Source organism: Xiphophorus hellerii, chromosome 1, assembly GCF_003331165.1.
Source record: "Xiphophorus hellerii strain 12219 chromosome 1, Xiphophorus_hellerii-4.1, whole genome shotgun sequence".
Classification (NCBI taxonomy): Eukaryota; Metazoa; Chordata; class Actinopteri; order Cyprinodontiformes; family Poeciliidae; genus Xiphophorus; species Xiphophorus hellerii.
The window spans coordinates 32125001-32149069 of NC_045672.1; the positions used below are offsets into that span (position 1 = coordinate 32125001).

Consider the following 24069-nt stretch of genomic DNA (forward strand, 5'->3'; position numbering starts at 1 on the left):
TTGCATGAAAAACCTCTGTGTTATGATTTTAGGTAGGTTTTCGGCTCGCATGCAGAACACTCTCAGGAGATGAAAAGAGAAGTAAATAAAGATTCTTGAACAAACAAGAAAATGTGAATGAATGAGCTCTTCTCAGGGTTTGACTGGAAGCCGGGAACAACAAACCTTCTGACCAGGTGAGCATTGTGGAGCTGGGATCCTTCTCCAGTCAGCGAAGAGGCGGTTCTGTTCTGAAGTGCAGTTTAGAACAGTGATGGTATTTGACCAGATGTTTCTGCAATTACGGATGTAGTTTTGAACAGAAGTAACTGATTTCTTTCTCAACTGCAAGGAAAAGCAGAGGTTGATAACCGAGAGAGATGTGTGTGTTGTGAGCACAATCAACCCAGGGTATGGTTCCATTCAGATGGACTTGTGGAAGTAAGGCATTTAAGGGTGGATTCCAGTTCTTGATTCATTCGTTCGGACTGTCCGTTGGATTGTGGATGATAACCGGATGGCTCCGATGGCTGAGCAGAATTGTTTCCAGACTTGTGAAATGAACAGAGGACCTTGGTCTGATAGGATTTCTTGTGGGATGTCATGAAGACAGAAGACATGTTTGATAAGGAGTTGGGCGGTCTGGAATGTGGTGGGAAGTTTTCTGAGGGGAATAAGGTGACAAGCCTTAGAAAAATGGTCGATAATGGTTAAGATGGTGGTCATACCTTTGAATACGAGGAATTCTGTGACAAAGTCTAAAAGATGTGGCACCAGGGTCTCTTGGGGATGGCCAGAGGTTGGAGCAGACCGTATGGTGATGAGAAGATTTGTTGCAGGCACCGATTGAACAGGCAAGGATGTATTCTCTGACATCTTAATGAATTGATGGCCACCAGAAGTGGTGATTGATGAGAGCTGTAGTTCTACTGATTCTGGGATGAGCAGAGAATTTGGCAGAATGGAACCAGTGGATGACGCCGGCTCTGATTGAGGCGGATGCATACGTATGGTTAGGTGGGCAAGTTTTAGGACCTGGTTTGGACCGTAGAGCTTGATTAATGACGTCTTCTATTTTCCAGGTGATGGTGGCTGTGGAGCAGGTGGGCGGAAGAATTGGAGAAGATTCTTTCACAGATTCATCAGGTGAGTGTAGTCTGGATAGTGTGTCAGGCTTGATGTTCTTCGAACCGGGTCTGTTAGAAATAGAGACGTTAAAACAGGAGAAGAATAGTGACCAATGGTATTGTCGGGGATTTAAATGTTTGGCTGCTTGGAGATAAGAGAGGTTCTTGTGTTCTGTCCAGACCAGCACAGGATGTTCTGCACCCTCCAACCAATGACTCCACTCCTCCAAGGCAAGTTTTATATCCATTAGCTCTCTATCGCCTATGTCATAATTACTCTTGGTGGGAGAGAGCCTGCAGGAAAAGAATGCAGATAGGTGAATTTTGTTATCAGAACTTGTACACTGGGAGAGGACAGCTCCAACTCCAGTCTCAGATGCATCCACTGCCACAATGAACTGCTTGCTGGGGTTGGGCTGGCTGAGTATGGGCGTGTGAGAAAACAAGTTTTTTAGACAGAGGAAGGTGGTGTTGGCTTTGGGGGTCCAAAAAATGAAGTCTTGGAGGTTAGGGCCATTAAAGGTGCAGCTGTTTGACTAGTTTCTGATAAAGCAGCCATAGAAATGAATGAAACCCAGGAATCTTTGTAGTTGTTTGCATGTTTGTGGTAAGGCCCTGTCAAGAACTGCCTGGATCTTTTCAGGAGTAGGCCATACCTGTCCGCCCTGAGGTTGTACCCTAAAAAGGTAACTGATGATTTATGACAGTCGCACTTCTCTGCTTTGTCATACAGTTTGTTTTCTAGAAGGTGCTGGAGAACCATACGTATATGTTTACTATGATCTGACGGAGTTTTGGAGTATATGAGGATGTCATCAAAGTACACAAAAAACAAAATGTTCTGAAAATCTTGGCGGACATCATTAATGAGGGTTTGGAAGAAGGCGGGAGCATTGCAGAGACCGAATGGCATCACCAGATAATCAAAATGTCCTATGGGAGTTTTGAAGGTGGTCTTTCGTTCAGCCCCCTGGCAGACCCAGAGCAAGTGGTGGACGTTGCGGAGGTCGAGTTTTATAAAGATGGTGTCCCCGTGAACTGGTTTGAAAGCTGAGGAGATTAAAAGAAGAGGATATTTATTTTTGACAGTGATTTGGTTCAAACTACGGTAGTTGATGCAGGAACGCAGGGATCCATCGTTCTTTTCCACAAAGAAAACCCCCGCTCCTAACGGGGAAGAAGAGCAGCGCATTATGTCTGCAGCAAGCGAGTCTCTTATGCAAGTCTCCATGGCTTCTTGTTCTGGGCGTGAAATGTTAAATAACTGACTGGAGGGTAATGGAGCACCAGACAGGAGATCAATAGCACAATCATATGGTTGATGAGGGGGTAAAGAAAAAGCTTTGGTTTTACTGAATTCTGCAGCGAGATTGTGATATTCAGAAGGTATATGTGGGGGGAAAGGTGGAACGGAGACAAGTGGAGTGACAAGAAGAAGACCAGGACTCAAATATCTAATTTGGACCAGTTGATGTGTGGATTGTGTTGTCGTAACCAGAAAAAACCTAGGACAACAGAAGACTTAGATGTGCGAAAAACAAAAAAGGAAATTTCTTCACAGTGTTTGCCAGAGATGATGAGATGGAGGAGTTTAGTCATGTGAATGATCTGAGGTAATGGCTTGCCATCGAGAGCAGTGACTCGTAGTGGAGAGATAAGTGGAAAAGTCTCAATCTGGGATTGTTGAATTATGCCTCAATCTATTAAATTGTGTTCACAGCCGGAATCAAAGAGAACCATTATTGAATTCTAGTGTGGCAGGGAGCAGTAGTCGGGGAGATGATTTCTCTTTCAGGTGGCCCTCCAGCCTCCTCGAATCTACTGGCGAACTTGGGCTTTTGGTCGAACGGGAGTGTGCAATAAAATGTCCCACTACCCTGCAATAAGGCACTGCTTTGAATCCCTATGCCTCTGACACTGGAGTTAACCGGGTTCTACCGATCTGCATAGGTTCAGGCTCTGAGGTTTTTGGTGGAGAAGGTGGGCATAACATGGGAGTAGTGCAAGGTGGGTTGGACCTGGAAGTTGGAAATCTCTTGTATTACGTTCCTGCAGTCAATTATCCAAACAGGTAACAAAGGAAATTAATTCATTATGAGAATTTGGTTAGTCTAATGTAACCAATTCAACTTTCAAAAATTTGTTTTGTGCATGGAAGAAGGGACTTTTAAGCGCAGATGCATTCCAGTCGGAAGCAGCTGCACAGATTCTGAAGTCAATGGCAAATTCTGCGACTAATTTATTACCCTGTTTTAATTTCTATGGATTTCTGGACAGAGAAGTGTGATCGGGATCCTGACTGAAAGTTTGCTTAAACTCCACCAAGAATTCTTTGAACATAATGCTATAATCCGTTGACATCTTGGAACCAGGTTTCCACCCACTCCAACACTCTGCCTGTGAGTAATGAGATGATGTAGCTTATCTTAGAACCGTCATGTGGAAAACTTTGAGGAGAGTGGTTAAAAGCATTGTAACAGTGAGCATTGCAACAGGAAACCCCTGCAATGGCTTACATCACCTGCACATTTTTCTGGTGAAGTGAGACGAAAAACTCATGGGTAGACTGGAATTGTGGGTGGAGCTGGAGCTCGGTCAGGGGAAGGAGGAGAAGCTGGTTTGAAAGTTGTGCAAGAGGTGGGTTAATTGATCCAGACATTGATTAGTTTGATCCTGTTGATCACAGAGACATCTAAGGACAGAATCATGAGATTGTATGAGAGAATTCTGTTCTGAAAGAGGTCTGGTCGACTCAGCAGACTGGAAGCTGGGAACAACTGGATCACTGAAAACAGAGTAGACGAGAGCTGAGTAGGTAGCGGAGTGAGGACAAAACTGCATGCTAAATTCTCTCTCTTACTGATGAGCCGTACAGTAAGCTCATAAGCTTACTGTACGGCTCAGTTTGGAGCAATTTGAGCCATACAATCCGAGCACGTATGGCTCAAATTGCTCCATCTGATCTACGTCAGTCAGCCAAACTCACAACAGGGACATACCAGTCATTGTTTTAAGTCCTTCTCCATACTTACATCAGCTCCATCCCAGAGTCCAAAGCTCAGACCAAGTAGCAGAGTGAAGACAAGTGGCGAGTACTTGAGAAAAAGGAGTTTGGGAGTCGTCAGTCAAGGAAGATGGAACCAGGAAATGGACAGAGGATCTTGAGACTTGAGAAGGTAACCAGGGTGACACTAAAGAGCAAATCCCATGGAAACACAGAGAAGACCTTCAAAAAAGATCAGAAAGGTGAGCTCAAAGGTTATCACAAAAACTTGAGGAAAAAAACACAGTGGTGACTTCTCTGAGACTTGAAGTACCATAGTAGACAACACTCAGGCATCAAAGGACTGACACCCTGCTCCTCTTAAAGCCAGGATAACAACGGGGATTATCTGCAGGTGCGATCAATAAGCAGCAGGTCTGCTCTCTGGTGACAGCAGCCCCATGGCTCCATCTAGTGGAGAACCTGAGGAGGTGGAAGGAAATAGAAATCCCCCACACACAGGTCCCAAAACCCCGGTTCCCAAATCTGAAATTACACAATTATTGGTTCTGATTCAGTTATTTTATTCAGAAAATAATTTACCTTCTTAGCATTCCTAGCTGCCTTTTGTAAAAACTACTGTGATCTATCCACCTTGTAGGATGGGATGTTTCTATACAATACTGACTGAACAATTTATTAATTTACTTTATAAGTGGCACCCTCTTGTGGATACCTACTGGAAGTGTAGAACCACAGAGAAAACACAACATCCCACTTTCCTGACAGCATCAAACATTATGGTAAAAATACATTAAAAGTATTTATTTATTATTTAATTATCAGAAATTACAGGCTATGTAATTATGTCAGTTAATCATTATGAAAAAGCATAATCAATGTTAAACTAAATTAATAATGAAGTTAAAAATATTGCACTTTAACAAAAGGATTTAGGAGATGACGGTTATTAGAAAATACACTGCTCAAAAAAATAAAGGGAACACTTAAACAACACAATATAACTCCAAGTTAATCAAACTTCTGTGAAATCAAACTGTCCACTTAGGAAGCAACACTGATTGACAATCAATTTCACCTGCTGTTGTGCAAATGGAATAGACAACAGGTGGAAATTATTGGCAATTAGCAAGACACACTCAATAAAGGAGTGGTTCTGCAGTTGGGACCACAGACCACTTCTCAGTACCTATGCTGTCCTGGCTGATGTTTTGGTCAGTTTTGAATGTTGGTGGTGCTGTCACACTCGTGTTAGCATGAGACGGACTCCACAACCCACACAAGTGGCTCAGGTAGTGCAGCTCATCCAGGATGGCACATCAATGCGAGCTGTGGCAAGAAGGTTTGCTGTGTCTGTCAGTGTAGTGTCCAGAGGCTGGAGGCGCTACGAGGAGACAGGCCAGTACACCAGGAGACGTGGAGGAGGCCGTAGGAGGGCAACAACCCAGCAGCAGGACCGCTACCTCCGCCTTTGTGCAAGAAGGAACAGGAGGAGCACTGCCAGAGCCCTGCAAAATGACCTCCAGCAGGCCACAAATGTGCATGTGTCTGCACAAACGGTTAGAAACCGACTCCACGAGGATGGTATGAGGGCCCGACGTCCACAGATGGGGGTTGTGCTCACACCCCAACACCGTGCAGGACGCTTGGCATTTGCCAGAGAACACCAGGATTGGCAAATTCGCCACTGGCGCCTTGTGCTCTTCACAGATGAAAGCAGGTTCACACTGAGCACATGTGACAGACGTGACAGAGTCTGGAGACGCCGTGGAGAGCGGTCTGCTGCCTGCAACATCCTTCAGCATGACCGGTTTGGCAGTGGGTCAGTAATGGTGTGGGGTGGCATTTCTTTGGAGGGCCGCACAGCCCTCCATGTGCTCACCAGAGGTAGCCTGACTGCCACTAGGTACTGAGATGAGATCCTCAGACCCCTTGTGAGACCATATGCTGGTGCGGTTGGCCCTGGGTTCCTCCTAATGCAGGACAATGCTAGACCTCATGTGGCTGGAGTGTGTCAGCAGTTCCTGCAAGATGAAGGCATTGAAGCTATGGACTGGCCAGCCCGTTCCCCAGACCTGAATCCGATTGAGCACATCTGGGACATCATGTCTCGCTCCATCCACCAACGTCACGTTGCACCACAGACTGTCCAGGAGTTGGCGGATGCTTTAGTCCAGGTCTGGGAGGAGATCCCTCAGGAGACCATCCGCCACCTCATCAGGAGCATGCCCAGGCGTTGTAGGGAGGTCATACAGGCACGTGGAGGCCACACACAATACTGAGCCTCATTTTGACTTGTTTTAAGGACATTACATTAGAGTTGGATCAGCGTGTAGTGTTATTTCACTTTAATTTTGTGTGTGGCTCCAAATCCAGGCCTCCATTGGTTAATAAATTTGATTTCCATTGATGATTTTTGTGTGATTTTGTTGTCAGCACATTCAACTTTGTACAGAACAAAGTATTCAATGAGAATATTTCTTTCATTCAGATCTAGGATGTGTTATTTGAGTGTTCCCTTTATTTTTTTGAGCAGTGTATATTCACATAAAAAACCTCTGAAATGACACATTTATTGGTTCTGATTCCTTTACTTTATTTAGAAAATAATTTTCCTTACTAGCATTTCTAGCTGCCTTCTGTAAAATTATAGTGACCTATCTGCCTTGTGGGATGGGATATTTCTATGCAATATGTACTGATTAAACAATTTATTAATTTACTTTAACAGAAATTAAGTCCTCTACTTGTGCGTAAAGGACGACCCAATAGATCCAATCTATGCAAAAGTTTCCTATCTTTTTAAAGAATTTCTCACAATGTAATTGTCGTCTTTTAGGTGTTAGAAACTCCAACAATAAAAGAAGCACGTACCTTTCATTTGAGCTGCCTGTGGATGGAAAAACCCAAAGATTTAGGACAAAATTCCCAACAAAACAAAGTTTCCTCATTGAACTTCAACCAAATGATGGCTCAGATTGCTCCATCATGATCTACGTCAGTCAGCCAAAGCTCACAACAGGGACATACCAGTCATTGTTTTAAGTCCTTCTCCATACTTACATCAGCTCCATCCCAGAGTCCAAAGCTCAGACCAAGAAGCAGAGTGAAGACAAGACCGGCAGCCATCTGTAGAAAGAATCATTAGGAAAGTTCATAATTAGTATCACAAATCATCTCAATCAAGACATAAAGCATCATGATGAACAGTAGGACTTTAAATGTCACCTTGTTTTGATGATTAGTTGAAGAGTCTGTTCCAGCAGCAGTTTCTGGTCACAGGATGTCTCAGAGATGGAAACACAGACTTTATATACCTTCAGTTTGTTTGTCTGTGAAGTGGAAATCTTTGAGTAAGTCACTGTCTGTTCTCGTTTTTGTCACTTTTTTACAAAGTGTTCAAGTTGTTGCAGAATCTTCCAGGATTCGGCCAAGGACGTTTTCCTGGTAGCGTGAAGAGTTACTTACCATAAGAACTGATTAGAACCGGACCAAATCGGCTGATGTTGCCACTTCTGCTTCTCTGTCCAGAACAGTGTTCTTGTATGGAATGTACTCTCTGATAACAGAAGTGTATTAAAAATGGACGCATCTGTGAGATGTTGCTCTGCTTTTCCTGACTCTGTTGGATTCAAAGTCCTTTGACTGCCTTCAAATAAAACACTTGAAAGATAAAGTTGAAACTTTATCAATTCTTGAGTGGTTTCTCTTGCTGTTTGATAAGGAATTTCCACCACATTCTTGGTGTCAGAAGTGGGATCTGTCTTGCCAGAAGGACTCTGTGGCAGAGGACAAGAGCATTCGGCCATCCTGAAGACTCAAAAACCAGCTTCAGTCCTCCTGTGTTAAAAACAGGGCAGGTTCTGGATCCTTCTCCAGATTTATGTCTCAAGACAATCCTGTCACAGAGGTCTAGAGATGATTCCTTTTGATTTCATGCTGGCTGCTCTGTGTTTAGCGGTGATCACCTTGCCTTTTTTGGAAACAATTAGAAACCTTCTGCAGTCTTAATTACATTGCAGTGAGTTTGCTGTATATCAGGGTTAGGATCAGTGAGTTATTTTTAGTTCGTTCTTGACATGCAGCTTTATGTCATCCATGAAAAGATGGCCAATGATTACTCCTCTTCAGACTGGCATGTGTCGATATTCTACAGTTAAAGCACTTCAAGATCTATGTTAGGCAGGTGACAGCCATCAGGTGGACTGATTTTAATGTGCTGTACACCAGACAGCGCATTTAGAGAATCTTCCTTTTTATCATAAAGATACTTCTGTTCCAGTAGTTTATGGGCCGCACCAGAGTCAAATTCTAATATAATCCTATTGCCATTTTTAGAGGTTAACCATGTTATTTTTTATCCAGTTTGATTCAAATAGGATGATGCATGTGTGATTTATGTTCAACTGTATGCAAACGGCGAGGGATTGCAATTTGCCATCCAACCACGCCCACATGCTCTAGTCACCACCTACATAGCAATCGATGGTAATTCAAGTTTGAATTACCATCGACAATTGATGGTGGGTCAACCATCAAACAATCATCTAATTCTAGCCAAGTAACCAATGTTGAAAATGTGTCATTGAATCAATGTTGTTTTGTGGTTGAAAATGCCAACATCTGATTTTGTTTTTTTTAATTTCCTTTATTTAACCAGGTAAACCCCATTGAGCTCTAGACCTCATTTTCAAGAGGGAACTGCATCTGCGATACATAGTAACCTGGTTACAAAATAAAACAAATTTATACATATGCACAAGTGTAAGACAATAGAAAATAATTTAAAAGCAGTGACACTGTTTAATAGAATCTCGTTTTTAAGAACCGCTCAAAATAAATCCAATGAAATCAGTTCTGACATCTTGAGTTCAGACTGGAGCTGATTCCAGGCTGTAGGAGCCATAACACTGAATGCTTGCTTCCCCTTTTCAGCTTGAACACGTGGAACTTGCAAAAGAAAAATGTTATTAGAGCGTAAAGAATAGTAAATAACAGATCTATGCAAGAGAGAGCCTAAGTATGCTGGAGCCAAGCCTAGTAGAGATTTATAAATGAGGATCATCAGGTGATTGTTTTTTTGTACGCTTAAAGGAGGCCATTCAGCTTTTGCATACAACTCACAATGATGTGTAAGACATCTGCTACCGGATAGAAACCTTAAAGCACAATGATACACAATATTCAATGATTGAAGGTTATTTGGTCAAAGCATTCATATATAAAACATCTCCATAATCCAGGAGTGGCAGGAATGTTGCTGCTACCAATTTACTTCTAGCTTTGAGAGAGAAACAAGATCCATTTCAGTAATAAAACCTAATCTTCATTTTCAATGTTCATAAAAAATTTGCTATGTGATTTTTAAAAGAAAGCTCTTTATCTAGCATAAAGCCAAGATATTTATAATTACTGACAAACTCAATTTGTGCTCCTACAGCAGTGGTAAGCAAAAGAGGGATTTCTGGTAGTTTTCAAGAGTGTGAAAAAAATCATTGCTTTTGTCTTATCCACATTCAAAACCAACTTCAGAGTTTGTAATCGTGTTTCAACTACATTGAAAGCAAACTGAAAATACTGTATTACCTGTGATAGTGATGAAGAAAAGCAGTAAATTACTAAATCATCTGCATAAAAATGATAAAAAGCATTAGACAAATTGTAACACAAGTTTATTTATATAGATAGACAATAAAAGTGGACCAAGAACTGAACCCTGTGGTACATCATCTAAAATAGTAAGAATAGAAGAAGTGAAGCCAGCCAATTGAACTCTCTGGGTTCTGTACGACAAGTAATCAGCTACCCACAGAAAATTGTGGTCAATATGTGTTTTAAGGATTTTAACCAGTATGACCTGATCAATGTCTGGTCAATATTCAATCAAAATATGCTGCTTGTTGAACCCCGTCTCCTCCTCTCCTCCTCTTTTGAACTCTGGGTGAGAGCATTTTATTATTGAGCAGGGGTTTAACATGTTTTAAATTAAGCACTGTAATAAGCACAGTTGAAGACAGTAGGTTGTGATTCCTTTCTTTACATTTTCTTACTTGTCCATAAAAATTATTACTGACTGTTTGTGATATATTGACACAAAAACATCTACAAGTCACTACAAGGAGTGTAGCGGTCCACCCTATTTTTACATGAGTGGGATGTCCCAACCACACGTCGCTGTTGGCTTGTTTGCAAAAGATGTTAATTCAACATTGAATTATGATCAAAAAGGTTGAATTTATGGTTAAGGTTAACAATTGATGGTGAACTAATGTTGAAAAGATGTCATTTATAAAAAAAAAAGAGGTAATTTAATGCTAGCTTTGGATAAAAAGTTTGGCTCCTTTTTCCTCTTTAATTTTTCCCGGGATCCTCGGCGAGTGACGTTCTCCATGGGCAACGTGCAGCGACGGCGTGCTACTAAAACGAAACAACAACAAAGCGTGTTGACGTCACAGATCACAGAGTTTAATCTCATACAAAGCAATGAACAACAAAGCTGCAGAGGAACAGAGATATGCATTTTCTCATAAAAAATAAAAACACACACAAGGGAAAGACAAACGAACACAAAACACAAAGACAAAAAAAAAAGCAAAAATAGCGGCCGCGCTCTCTCTCTCTCTCTCTCGGCGTGCTCCGTGTACGTAATTTTATACCAAATAGGTGTTTCCCTATTTAATTTATGCAGCCAAGGCGTTCCGTTCTTTGACCAATTAGAAACTCCCTCATTTATGGCAAAGGTGTCTGGTTTTTATCTGAGTAAGAGGGCGGACCACTTCGTGCCCATCGCTGCCTGATACGGAAGATCCCTGGCGCCAAACGTCCTAAGATGAGATTTCACAGACACCTCCGAAGTCCCTTCTCCCATTGGAATTTAAATTTTATTGCTGTGGTGTCAAAGGGGGAGGAAAAAAGGGCCCTGCTTTGTCTGCTTACCGCATCTCAGACGAGACCTGTTCCAAATAAGAGTATTATACATAACTGTTACACATGTCGTAGATTAACTGTATTTAAGTAGTAAAATTAATCCTTTTTCTTAACAGTTCCCCCTTTTGAGGTCTTAATCAAAAGACCTCAATAAAATTGATTAAGCCTTCTAATACAGAACCAAAACTATGTATTAGACTAATAAAAAATAAAAAAAACAAAAAAACAAAAAGACAAAAGAGTGACGTACCCTAATTATATACAGTTCCCCCTTTTAAACAAAACCCAAGGGTAAGAAAGACTTATCCTTACAAAAATGTAAAATCATAAAACAAAATTATCACAATACAACCAAAAACACAGGACAAACAAAAACCCAAAGTATTAAATGCAAAAATAAAACATAAAACAGGGACATACATAGAAAATTAGGAAGAAATGCTCTGCAACTTCAAAGACAACATTCACCACAAAAGTACAACCTGTCAAAAATGAGAAACACACAAAATTACAATCTGTTGCTCGTCTTTTTTCAGTTTTGTTTTTTTGTTTTTTTGTCCATTGACAGTCTCTTAAAAAAATATGAAGTCTTCGTCAGGAAATGTTCAAAAAATGCGCGCAAAAAACGAAACGAAAGTCCTTTTCAGAGTTCACAACGAACGAAGAACACGCAATAAAAAGTTAATGATGATCCTCTTGCAGCCTGATCTTCTTCGGTCGGAAACCTCAGGTGTCCACCTGAACATCCGTTGCTCACTGAAAATTAGATTATTATGCCAACATAACCGTGAGTTTCAAGGAGAAAGTGAAATCTCCTCGTGAGGAAACTAAATCTCGTGAAACGACCTGTCACAAGTTATTAAACAGACATTTTGTTTTCAACATAAGTTTCATTAGCATCAGAAACACAATTACAACATTCTTTAATATCATCTTCATTACTGTCAGCATAATCAAACGATGGTTTCACCTAAAAAATAAATTTGCTTTGTTATTTTCCATCCAGGGGAAGTCTTTTAATCCTTTTTATCAAAGAACGCAGATTTTGAATGAGACCACATCCACAGGGCACCAGGAAAACGGCTGCAAACTGAAACGACAAAACAGAGATCAGATTTGTCCAAGGGCATCATTCATTTGTGTAATCATCACAAACATCTTCAATTCACTGTGTGTTCGAGTGAATCCTCCAATGCTCGTGGCTCTGTGGCTGTTATCTTCGAAATAAGTGTGAAGCCGCTTCTCCAAGCAGCCCCACCCCTGCCTCGCATGACAACAGCTTGTTTTTACAGAGTCCAGAGTCCTACCTGGAGCTCGGAACTCCAGGCCAGTCTGTGTGCAAAAACCATGAGCAACTCATCACGTGAAGCCTTATCTCCTACTTTGTCCAGTTCTGTTCATCAAATGGTGGATGTGATCCCTTCAATTTTACGTTTCTATTATTTATATACTATATCTCCAACCGATGAAAAATACCAAAACCTTGTAATCACTTGCTTCAAAAAACATTTGTCCAAAGTAATGTTTTCCAGAATATTAAACGTATGCAGATCTTCCTCTTAAACCAATCTTGTAAAAAATAGGATTAAACAAACGAAACAAAACAATCACAAAAACTTAAAAATGTAGTTGTAAAGCTTACATTTACCACCAAGAAAATGAATAACAATGTGAATTAAACAGTCCAGTTTAAATTACTTTCATAGAAGAAACTAGATCCTACTGGTTATTTGTCTAAATCATTTTACATGCGTTTCTGAAACAAAATTCAAAAGAGTTAGACCTGGAGAAATTATAATGTAACAAATCCAGACATTTTCAAAATATACCAATTTTTCTAGGTCTTGTACTTGTCGTTGAATTTAAAGTTTTATTCAAAATCGTTTTAAATGGATGTAAATCAAAACAAAAAATCAAGTTTAGAAAAATCATTATAATCCCACCTGTGTACTTTAACTGATTAGTGATAACTTTAATCAATGACAGATTCGTCAAAACATTTCTTAAAACATTCTTGCTCCTTTAAATTAATGCTCTGAAAATGGCTAACACAATAATATTTTTAATTTCTATAATTATTTTCCCAAATTAATTAACCAAAATATGCTTCATTATCACTATAAATTTGTCTAGTGGTTTCAAAATATTTTAGCCCATTGTCCGAACATCTTTCAATGGAGAACAACTCAAATCCATTTAAAATAAGCACATATATTACCAGACCATATCTTTCCTTTCACTTTTTTGTGTAACACAGATCAGACATGTCCTTCAAAAATTTGTTTAAGTAATATAAAAGATAAACCCATACATATTCTCCCCCTTAATGATGCATGACTTGCTAATGCATCATTATTTCTATTACGTTAAATAACGATGTTGCTGAAACAGGGTTATTATTTAAGCTGAGAAAATCCACCCATATTCAATGCTGCCCCCGTCCTAACAGGCAAACTGTCAAAACAAACAGAACAATTTATTGTAGCATGCTTTAAACCTTCAAGATTACTATTTTCCCAAAATATTTCACATTACAGTTGTAAAGCTCATTATTACATATTACTGTTATGATTGTCAAATAAGTCATTTTACAAACTTCTCAAAAATTTTCACTAGCGTTTGACAAAACGTGTTTACCAATTAAGACTCAGTGAAGGTTATGCATAAACCAGCCAAAGAGACGTTGAGAAAAAATTCAAAATATAGTCTTAAGAAAATCCAAAAATGATAAATTTTGACAAATACTGGTCAGAATATTACCAAATCAACAAATGAAAGAAATTAAACTGAAGACTAAATTTCCCCCTCCCCCTTTCGAACGGGTCCAGAGGAAACTGGTAACTCCAAAGAAAGAAATTAATTCGTTATATTTAACAAAATATAGAAGAACTGACATTTAAAATTAACTAAATGGGAGTCAAACTAATGAAAACAAATTTTAAAGAAAACGTTTCACTAAATCTAGGAAACCAAACTGCAGCAAAATCCTGCCTCAATGTGATGGTAAAGACTCCCTACAACTTTCTATAATCTATAATGTCAAACAAAAGCCCAAAATTTAAACAGCCAATCCCCATGTTCCTTAGGAAAAAGAAAAATTAAATCCTCTTGTACTGTTAGATGTCACAATTTATATTTGAAAGCCACTACACTAGTCTGAGCAATCTCTATTGTCAGCGCACAAAGCAAATCTATAACCCCACCATAAAACCCCTCCCCCACTTCTCGGAGGGGCCGATTTTATGGCAGGAAAGAGAGCCAATAAGGATTTCAGGAGGAACTCCCAATTCTTTTTTAGGCTTTGGCACATGAATCATCAGATATGTTTTAGTTACTTCTAATTTTTTTAAAAAGTTGAACTTAAAAACCTTTTGTCGGTCCACTACTAAAATTGTAACTTATATACTGATATTTTGTCAGAAGGTACTTTAAATGATGGGAGAGACAATGATTTGCCTTACAGTTGCTTGTCCTTGTCTGCTGAGCTGCTGTGAGCAGAGGTTGCTTCGCACTTAAAATTAGTGGTATGCAAAGAGGCTTCACATGTTAATTAGTTGAATCTAGTGGGGTAGCAGTTACAGCACAGCTGTTGCTTGTCCTCCCGTGCTGAACTTCTGTAAGTGGGGGTTGAAACTCCTCCTGGGGCTACATTAGTCACATATCTAAATAAACATACTCGTCGCTTTTTCTTGTTTTGTACTATTAATTTATTTTTCTTAATGGTCTTATTTTATTTGCAGCCCTCACGCCTTTCTGTAGGCACTGTTTAATCATCTCTTGTTACAGTTTAATATTGATTCTCTACAATAGTTCCATATGATCTTTTTCATTAACCAATAAGTTATTTCAAACTTAATGTTATCCGTCAACAACAAATCCTGTCAATTTTAGCAAACTTTTCTATATTTAATCAATTTCTATTTAACACGAGAGTGACTTCTAATTTATCCTGTCTAATTATCAGTAAGTCTTGTAGATTTAACAATATTTTATCTATCTTAAAGTTTTGGTCAGTTTCAAAAAGACTGATTGTGAAAATATCTAGAATCAGCTGCATGTTACAGTTTGTTGTTATCTGAACAATTCCTCTTACAGTTAGAGCCTGTTTCTCTAAAGATTTTTGTTTTGTCTGTATCCTCTACCCATTTTAAAAGTCCCATTGTAGTAAATTGTATTTCATTCTATCAACATTTTTATCTACTAATTTAGTGCATAATTCTATACACAGTTTTACTTTATTTATTTCTCTACCTAATCAGTCATGTATTTAGCTATGTATTTATTCACTATATTTATGTATTCATCTATTAATTTGCCAAGACAGCATTTCTACAATCCTCTGTGACCTAATTTTCTTGGCTTATTCTTTCTGTCTTTATTTATTTATGTAACCTTAGAACCCATAATTTATTACCAATTTGTTCAGATAATTTATTTTATCAAGATTCTATCCTTTAATCACCTTCCAATCTTTACACTGCAGGTCACACTTACTGCTGTTATTGCTTAATTTTAATAATTTAGTCCAATTTAACACAGAGGATGTTTGTAAAAACTAGAAATTTTGCACCATCAAACAGCACTGAGAAATTGCTCTGTATTTATATGACATAAAATACCAAATGGTATCTTATCTCCAATCTCACACTCTTTTCACACCAACATGAATTGCAATTCAACACAAAAACACAAAGTACATTACAAAAAACACAAAACACACACATCTGGCCAGGTTGTATAGTCAGTCAGAATTTCATCAGTCCCCAAGTGTCAGTCTGTGGTCATTATTCTATCAAATTTTACTGTAAGTTTTATCAAATTTTCTGTAATTTATATCAAATTTACTGAAGTTTATATGAAATTTACTGAAGCTTCAGAAATTATCCAATGTGTTATTAACATATTTTCATGTGTCAATTTAATTAATTTTAAACTCCAATCTTAAGGAACCTTTTAAATCCCCGTGCACGTTTCAAAGAGACATCTCAAAGTTATGTTAAAATCAAACCACAACCAAAAAATTATGTTGCTGGTACCAGTTTTATTTACTTAACTCCTATTTCTTTTATTTATTTATTTCTGTTTTAAACTAAACGACCACGTCTTCGCCATCGTTCTACTTTCCCGTTAAGATTCTTCAACGAACCCCGACCATAAAATAGCGTATAGCACGTGTCGCAACTCAGTGTCCATAATAACTTTACAATAAAACGCAGCAAAAGCAACTCACATTCACGCAAACAGCGCTTGTCAAACACAGCGTTCCACACAAAGCAATTAACGCATACACACGCACAGACACATACAGAGACACACATACACAGTTACACACAAACGTAAGAGACAAACGGGGGAAATAAAAATAAAATGCCGGCTTCAAAAATGCATCCATTTTCCAACTTGCAAAATTAGTCTTCTGAGCGATACAACGCGAAACCCAATATAAGTCCAATAGAGCGATTCAGCTCGAGTCCAATATAAGTCCTATTTCAAGAGCGATTCAACTCCTTTTTCAATGTTTCACCAGAGAAAAATTAATTTAACATACTTTTCAAGATTTAACCGATGTAGGCCAATATAAGTCCGCTGGAGCTGAGTCAAATCTCCGGGCCGATTCAAGCCCAAACTACCAAATTGATACACAATTCCTAAATTGCTTTTTTAGGGACCCAGTAACGAATTCCCGGGGAAAAGAAAAATAATCAAGAAACCCAGCATTTTTACGATAGAGGCAACGTAAACTCCGTCCATCTGAATCCGCCACGATTCCCTGTAACGTGTATTTTTCCTGTCAAATTACTAAACAGACTCTTTTAGAGACAATCTATATACTTCTGCAGCTTCGAAACTCCGCGTGGCTGCACACAACAAAAGAGTAATTAAAAAACGTCTTACCGCACGAGCCGGACGGATCGATCGGGGAGAGACCGCCACCCGCCAAGATTCCAGAACCGGACGAAGCCCCCAAATATAAAAAAAAAAGAGGTAATTTAATGCTAGCTTTGGATAAAAAGTTTGGCTCCTTTTTCCTCTTTAATTTTTCCCGGGATCCTCGGCGAGTGACGTTCTCCATGGGCAACGTGCAGCGACGGCGTGCTACTAAAACGAAACAACAACAAAGCGTGTTGACGTCACAGATCACAGAGTTTAATCTCATACAAAGCAATGAACAACAAAGCTGCAGAGGAACAGAGATATGCATTTTCTCATAAAAAATAAAAACACACACAAGGGAAAGACAAACGAACACAAAACACAAAGACAAAAAAAAAAGCAAAAATAGCGGCCGCGCTCTCTCTCTCTCTCTCGGCGTGCTCCGTGTACTTAATTTTATACCAAATAGGTGTTTCCCTATTTAATTTATGCAGCCAAGGCGTTCCGTTCTTTGACCAATTAGAAACTCCCTCATTTATGGCAAAGGTGTCTGGTTTTTATCTGAGTAAGAGGGCGGACCACTTCGTGCCCATCGCTGCCTGATACGGAAGATCCCTGGCACCAAACGTCCTAAGATGAGATTTCACAGACACCTCCGAAGTCCCTTCTCCCATTGGAATTTAAATTTTATTGCTGTGGTGTCAAAGGGGGAGGAAAAAAGGGCCCTGCTTTGTCTGCTTACCGCATCTCAGACGAGACCTGTTCCAAATAAGAGTATTATACATAACTGTTACACATGTCGTAGATTAACTGTATTTAAGTAGTAAAATTAATCCTTTTTCTTAACACATTGAATCAATATTGTTTTGTGGTTGAATTCTAATGATTGACATGCCAACGTCTAATCCAGTGTTTTTCAACACTGGTCCACAAGGCTTCTTTGTGATTTTTACTGGCGGGTGACATCTAACGTTAGGACGTATTATTGCCATCTTCTATGCTGGAGTGTGGACCAGAGTATCTCCCTTTAATCTAAATTCTTATATATAATCCTACTTTCTTCAAAAATTTAATAACTGCTTTATTTATTTTATGTTTAATTAATATCTTATTAAGTTTTAATGTCTCTATATCATAATTCCTAATTTCTTGTTTTAGCTTCTCTCTACTTACTGTATATTTTTCACAATTAATTATTACATGTTCTACTGTTTCCATATCTATACCCCACTCACATCTACCTGTTGGATGTTTACCTATCGAATGTATAGTTTGATTTAATCCAGTGTCTGAGCCACAATCTTGTCATTACTACTTATTCTTTTTGATTTTCTCCTATTATTTCCACATTCCCTACTTTCTTTTGTATATGAAATAAATGATGACCTTGAGTTCCTTCCTCCCACAATTGTTGCCATTCAGATTTAATTTTGTTCTTAATAATTGATTTTATTTCAGATTTACAATACGCCATTTCAATATTTCTACTTTGTTTTAAAGACACCTTAGCTAAATGATCTGCCATTTCATTCCTTCTATATCTTTATAAGCTGGTGTGGAATGAAATAATTATTCACACTGCTATTTCTTTCTATTAATCAGTTTATTCATTCATTTATCATATGTGTTTTACTTATACAAGTTAAAGTGTCTTTCCGCTCAGAGCTGCATGTTCCAGTTACAGGAAATCGCTGACATGAAACGCCAACCACAAAGCCTACGAGCTTCTCCTAAATCAGCTTGAGGTGTCACAGCTTGTTCCATTTTGAATGTATTTCTGCCCAGCAACTGATTCTGAAACGAGACGCCTGGCTGCTGACTAAGATAAAATAATATTTGCACCTACTCTGTCTAAACTATTGAACTCTCGGGGTTTAAAGTGAGTAAAGCAGTTATTGGAAACCACACTTTTACCCTGTGCATAGGTTGATTTGTCATGATGTTTGTTTCTTCTAAGAGGTGTTGTTTTTTTAGTTTCCAGAAATTGTTTTGCGCCACCTAGGCATCTAAAGATGTGTATAAAAACTGACATTCTGTGTGATGTATTGAGAGAGTTTGTCTGATAGCATCTGGCTACACATTCTCTCCCCTGCGCAGGTGTTTTTCTTTAATAAAGCTGTGTTTTTGTTCTGCCTTTGAATCCTGGTCCTAAATCATTTTTCGGGGTTAACAGTTGGCATCACAAACTATTTTTCTTCGCGATCCGTCTTCCCGGTGGGCGGGAAGAGGGCTGATCACCGAGACCTGGAGCCTTCGCGGCCCTAAGGTTCTTCTCCTATCTCCAAAGGCCTGTCTGAGCGGGAGATCTTCTTTAAATCCACCGGGAGGATCGACCGTGACAGAATTCAACGACCTGTTCCAGGACAGAACAAACTGGCCGTCCGGCTGACAGTCTGTTCCAGGGTTTTAGGCTTAAAACACCTGAGGGTAGATTTTCCTGGACGTAGGAAATCTAAAATAGGAAACAGAGTAGGCTTAACTCTGAAGGAATTAATGTAGGTTATCTAGCTGATAACTGAGGATTTTTGTGGATTGTTCTAGGCTTAGACAATCAAGGTTTTACGTGTTTAGAAAAATCAGAAGGTGATCACTAGGTTTTACTGCTTTAGAATAAATCAGAGGTAGGTTTTGCTGATTCAGAAAAATCAGAGGGTATTTACAAACTGAGATTAGGTTATTTTGTCTAAAACAACTGAGTATTTTAAAGCTGTCTCGACGTAGACACCTGAGGGTAAAAATACAGTTGCAACAAATATACAATAAGACATAAAATAGAATACAAAAAAATAAAAATAGAATAACACTAAAAAATATAATACAATAAAATAAAAAATAAGAATAAAATAAAACCTAAAAATGTGAGGATTTTTCAGTAAACACTCAGCAGAGGAAGATGAGGAAGATTATGTACCATGTGGCCCAGAAATGGATCACATGGTTAGAATTGATGGCAGATCTTGTTGTCGACATATTCCCCAGTGGCACTTGGTCTTCAATTTTTAAAAAAACTGGCAGTTTAGACATAACACACATCAGAGACTTAGAGCAGGAACTCTTGGCACAGTGTGCCAAACTGATGCAACATACAAAAATATCTAAGACTCACTTGCAAGCACTACAATCACATGAAGAAACATTCAATCTCTGGAAGAGAGAAGCTTTATGTAGAGATCAAAAACAACAGAATAAACTACAAATGGTTTAAGGAATTGCAGAAAAGAAAAAGAAAAAGCTACAAGAAAAAACTGCAACAGAACAGAAAAAGTTTAATAACACAAATTGTGGCACCACCAACCAACACGGCTCCAAAGAAGCCTTTTTTGACCCCTCTCTACCCATCACTGGCTGGTCTGAGAGATCCACCACCGCCCTACCGACCAAATGGACAGAAAACTCACACCAACCCCTTCTGGGATCCGGCTGATGACATTTACCCTTTCCCAGTTGTCCCCAGCACCAGCGAAGTAGACCTCCCGAAAGAACAAAAGATAAAAGGACAGAGAAAAGGACAGAATAAAGGACAGAAGACCTTGAGGGTGCTGTTGACCCCAATCCTGACCTACCATCTCATAACACCAGGCTGAAAAAAAGGAGCGGCAGAGCAAGGACAGCAAAGCTGCAGCTGAAGGGGGAGAGTCTGACTCAGAGATGTCTGAAGGAGAGGAGGACCATGAACATGTCTCTACAGCAGTTGCCTTGGTCCCCAGACACATCCAGCAGTTCCCTATGGTCGAAATTCCTGGCCAGCAGGGACTCCAGTTGGCATACAGACCAGCAGAGCCTGAGACTTTGGTTGCCATCACAAAAGAATATTTGCCAGACATCAGCAAAGGAGGATAGGTCCTGAGTGATGCCATTGAAGCCCTTTGTTCCACCATGCGGCTGACACTGTTTGAATTGAAAACCATCTTGGCTCTTGTCTATGGCATAGGCATGATTCAGAAAATTCAAACACATTTTGCGCGCAATTTCCGCCTGAAGGAGCTGGATGTAAAAAGATCCTCAGATGACGATGATGAAGGTCCTTCCTCCTCCAAAACCAACCTTAACAAGCCCTACTGGGAAAGGATTCACCTCATCCAGAGGGACTTAAAGAACCACTATCCAGTCAGACCCAACTTCAACACCACTGCTCTCTCCAGTGTGTCCAATTAATCTATTGGCAAGAGATTTAATGTTAAAAATGTCTCTTTGTCTCAAATGTACTGCAGATGGAGTCCAAGTTCAAAAACAAACTGTGACAACAACATTCTCTAAATTATCAATGCTTCTGTACATTTTTGAATGGCTCATTGCAGATCAACAAACTGAAACTATTTTGAGGTTCGTGCGTAACCGCATGCCTCCAGTAGTTGATGTAATGCCTCTGCAGCTCCTGCATTGCACAACCTGGGCAACCACAGGTCCAGCTGACAAGCTCGGTGATGAGTTCATCTGCTCCACACCCACAACTTTGCATGTGACACACTTGTGTTGGACATGTAGGATCGAAAAAGGTCTTAAACTCTTAATTGTATTTATAGATAAGAAATAATACTCAGAGACGAGTCCTTTAGCTGCAGGCCACGGCGGATGGAGATTTATTACACTGTTCCACAGATCATCTTACAGTACAAAGTCAAATCTCCCCAAAATCTCATCTTATTCTCAAAGTCAGTCTGTTTTATAGAATCTCATTTTCATTGGTGCAAGTTGGTAAGTTTTGACCAATAGCATTGCTGCCCGTATTTGACGTGTGTCCTTACGTAAGAATTCCATCAGCTTTCAAATGAGTGTGTATTGGAGTTTCTTTGGGAATATTCAGACCTATTGACCTCCAACATCTGCTCCGTTTCAAAAGTGCAACACAAGTCAATTATTATTCTTATCTATCCAAACAGTTTATTTCCCAGACATTCTTTCCGTCTCACTTCGGCTTCGCACGTAAGGGAAGGTTAAATTGACCTTTTATGGCGCCAGATTTCCTCAGTGAAAAACAACTCCATAAAGAGTATTTCCGCTCTTACAGACACAAAACAGTGTTCTTACTGGTTTGTCTCAGTCCCGCCCAACAATGATTTTTTCGAGCTCCTGAGTCATTTCCTCATGTTTCTCTGGCGAAAGCTCCAGAAGACAGATGGAAATCACTGGGACCCTTTGCTAAATCAGCTCATGAAACAACAGATTGGATGATTCAGACATCTGGAGTCAAAGACTCTCCGTCTCTGCAAATGTACAGAGAACAAATCATTGCAGATTTGGCTGCACGACCCTCAAAAGAAGTGATTGATGATAATTCATGACTGATCCTTTCTCAGTCCACTGGTTTTCATCCAGCACTTCAGACACTTCCTGATCATCTCTGGGCTGCTCACAAATATGATGTTGGGACTAATTAAAGGTCAAGCTCCAATCCACATCACCCCTAAATCTGATAAAAGACCACAAGAACACCAATACCCCCTTCAAACTTGAAGCCTTCCGAGGCATTACACCAGTCTTTAAGTCTTTGTTGGTGGCAGGTGTGATTATTCCATGTTGTGATTCACCAGTAAGAACTCCTATTTTTCCTGTAAAAAAGATTAGGGATAAAGGTCAACCTGTTGAATGGCATTTTGTTCAAGATCTCAGAGCTGTTAATGATGCTGTGATAGCTCGTGCACCTATTGTTCCCAATCCATACACCATTCTGTCTCAAATTCCAGTTGGCAGCACCCACTTTACTGTGGTAGATTTAGCTAATGCATTTTTTAGCGTTCCTGTTCATCCAGACAGTCAGTTTTGGTTTGCATTTCAGTTTAACGGTCATTCCTACTATTAAGGAAGAATAATTTAAAAATAACTTTGGACAAAACGTTTGGCTCTCTCTTCCTTAATCTTCCGGGTCCTCTCAGCGGGCGGCGTGCAGGCACAAGGAAACAACACTGCGCGTTGACGTCACAGAATCACAGAGTTTAATCCCATACAAAGCAACGCATGAATCAATCAACAAAGCTGCAGAGGAACAGAGATATGCATTCTTTACCTTATACAGACAAAGACAGACAAGACAAAGACAAACAAAAAACAAAACAAAGACGCATCTTTGGAGAGAGCGATGCAAAAAAGCAAAAATAGAGGCAGCTCTCTGAATTTTTTACTCCTGACACGAAGTATTATACTAAAGGTGTGTCTTGTCTTTTTAATATATTCACTTAAGGCGTAGCTCTCGTCGGCCAACTGGAAGCTACCTTGAACACTCAGAGAAACTTAGGAACTCCCCCTAATTTACGCCAAAGATCAAAGACCATTTGCTCTCTTGGTAAAACAAAAGAGCCAACAGCTGCGTCCCGGCCCCCTGGGCTCCACAGTCATTTGGGTAAAGAAAAACCTGAGATAAGATTTCACAGATACCTGTGAAATCCGAAGTCTCTCCCGTTGTCTCTCCTTACATAGATTCTCAAAGAGACTTACATCCAGTAATTTTTTGTTCAAGGAAAGGTTATCTTCAGTAAAACCCCGTTTAGCATAAATCCTGAGCAATTTTCTAATACTAAACAAAACATTTTCATTCAAACAATTTCCATTTGATTCTGATATAGTCACAGATAGTACAATTTTCAAATACATTCATCATTTGCTAGATTAGTAGTTTTAAAATGAGATAAAAGAATCTTCAGTAAAAACATGGTATTAATACTTAGAAAAATGTAGTTTCACACCATCCCAGATGTTGGTTTCTGGCAGGCTTTTGATCTGCTGTGAACAGAACAGACTTCTCTCCCCCAAGCTCCAGTGATTCTGCCCTGCAGGATATGCTAATTTTATGGCCTCCTGTGCTCTGGCCGCACAGCGGGAGGCCCCATTGAGAGATCTGCATTTGGCCCCTGTTGTCTGAATGCTTGGTCATCTGGTTTAATTTTAAATCCTTAACACAAACCTGTTCAAAATAAAGAAATTTGTTCAAAATAAGAGTGTTGAATATACCTTTTACACATGCCGTAAGATTAACTGTATTAAGCACTAAAAATAATCATTTTTCCTCAACACTACACATTCACTAGGCTTTGTCAAGGCTATTGTGAGTCACCAACCAGTTTACATCAAGCTCTGAATGACAACTTAGCACAATGGTTCTTAACCTTGTTTGAGGTGCTGAACCCACCAGTTTCATATGCACATTCACCGAACCCTTCTTTA

General features: G+C 39.4%; 2 long non-coding RNA genes across 2 annotated transcripts in view; one reads left to right on the forward strand and one right to left on the reverse strand.

Annotated features, from left to right (window-relative positions):
• Positions 1–24069, forward strand: part of LOC116718784 (uncharacterized) — a 29289-nt gene continuing 5220 nt past the window's right edge. The window contains exon 1 of the long non-coding RNA XR_004338985.1: positions 1–1125. This is a non-coding gene — a long non-coding RNA (uncharacterized LOC116718784). The remainder of the gene's footprint in view (positions 1126–24069) is intronic.
• On the reverse strand, positions 4317–23483 carry LOC116718778 (uncharacterized). The gene is made up of 3 exons (XR_004338981.1): positions 22927–23483; positions 20680–20692; positions 4317–4332 (listed from the first exon to the last, which is right to left on the reverse strand). It is a non-coding gene; the product is annotated as an uncharacterized LOC116718778 (long non-coding RNA).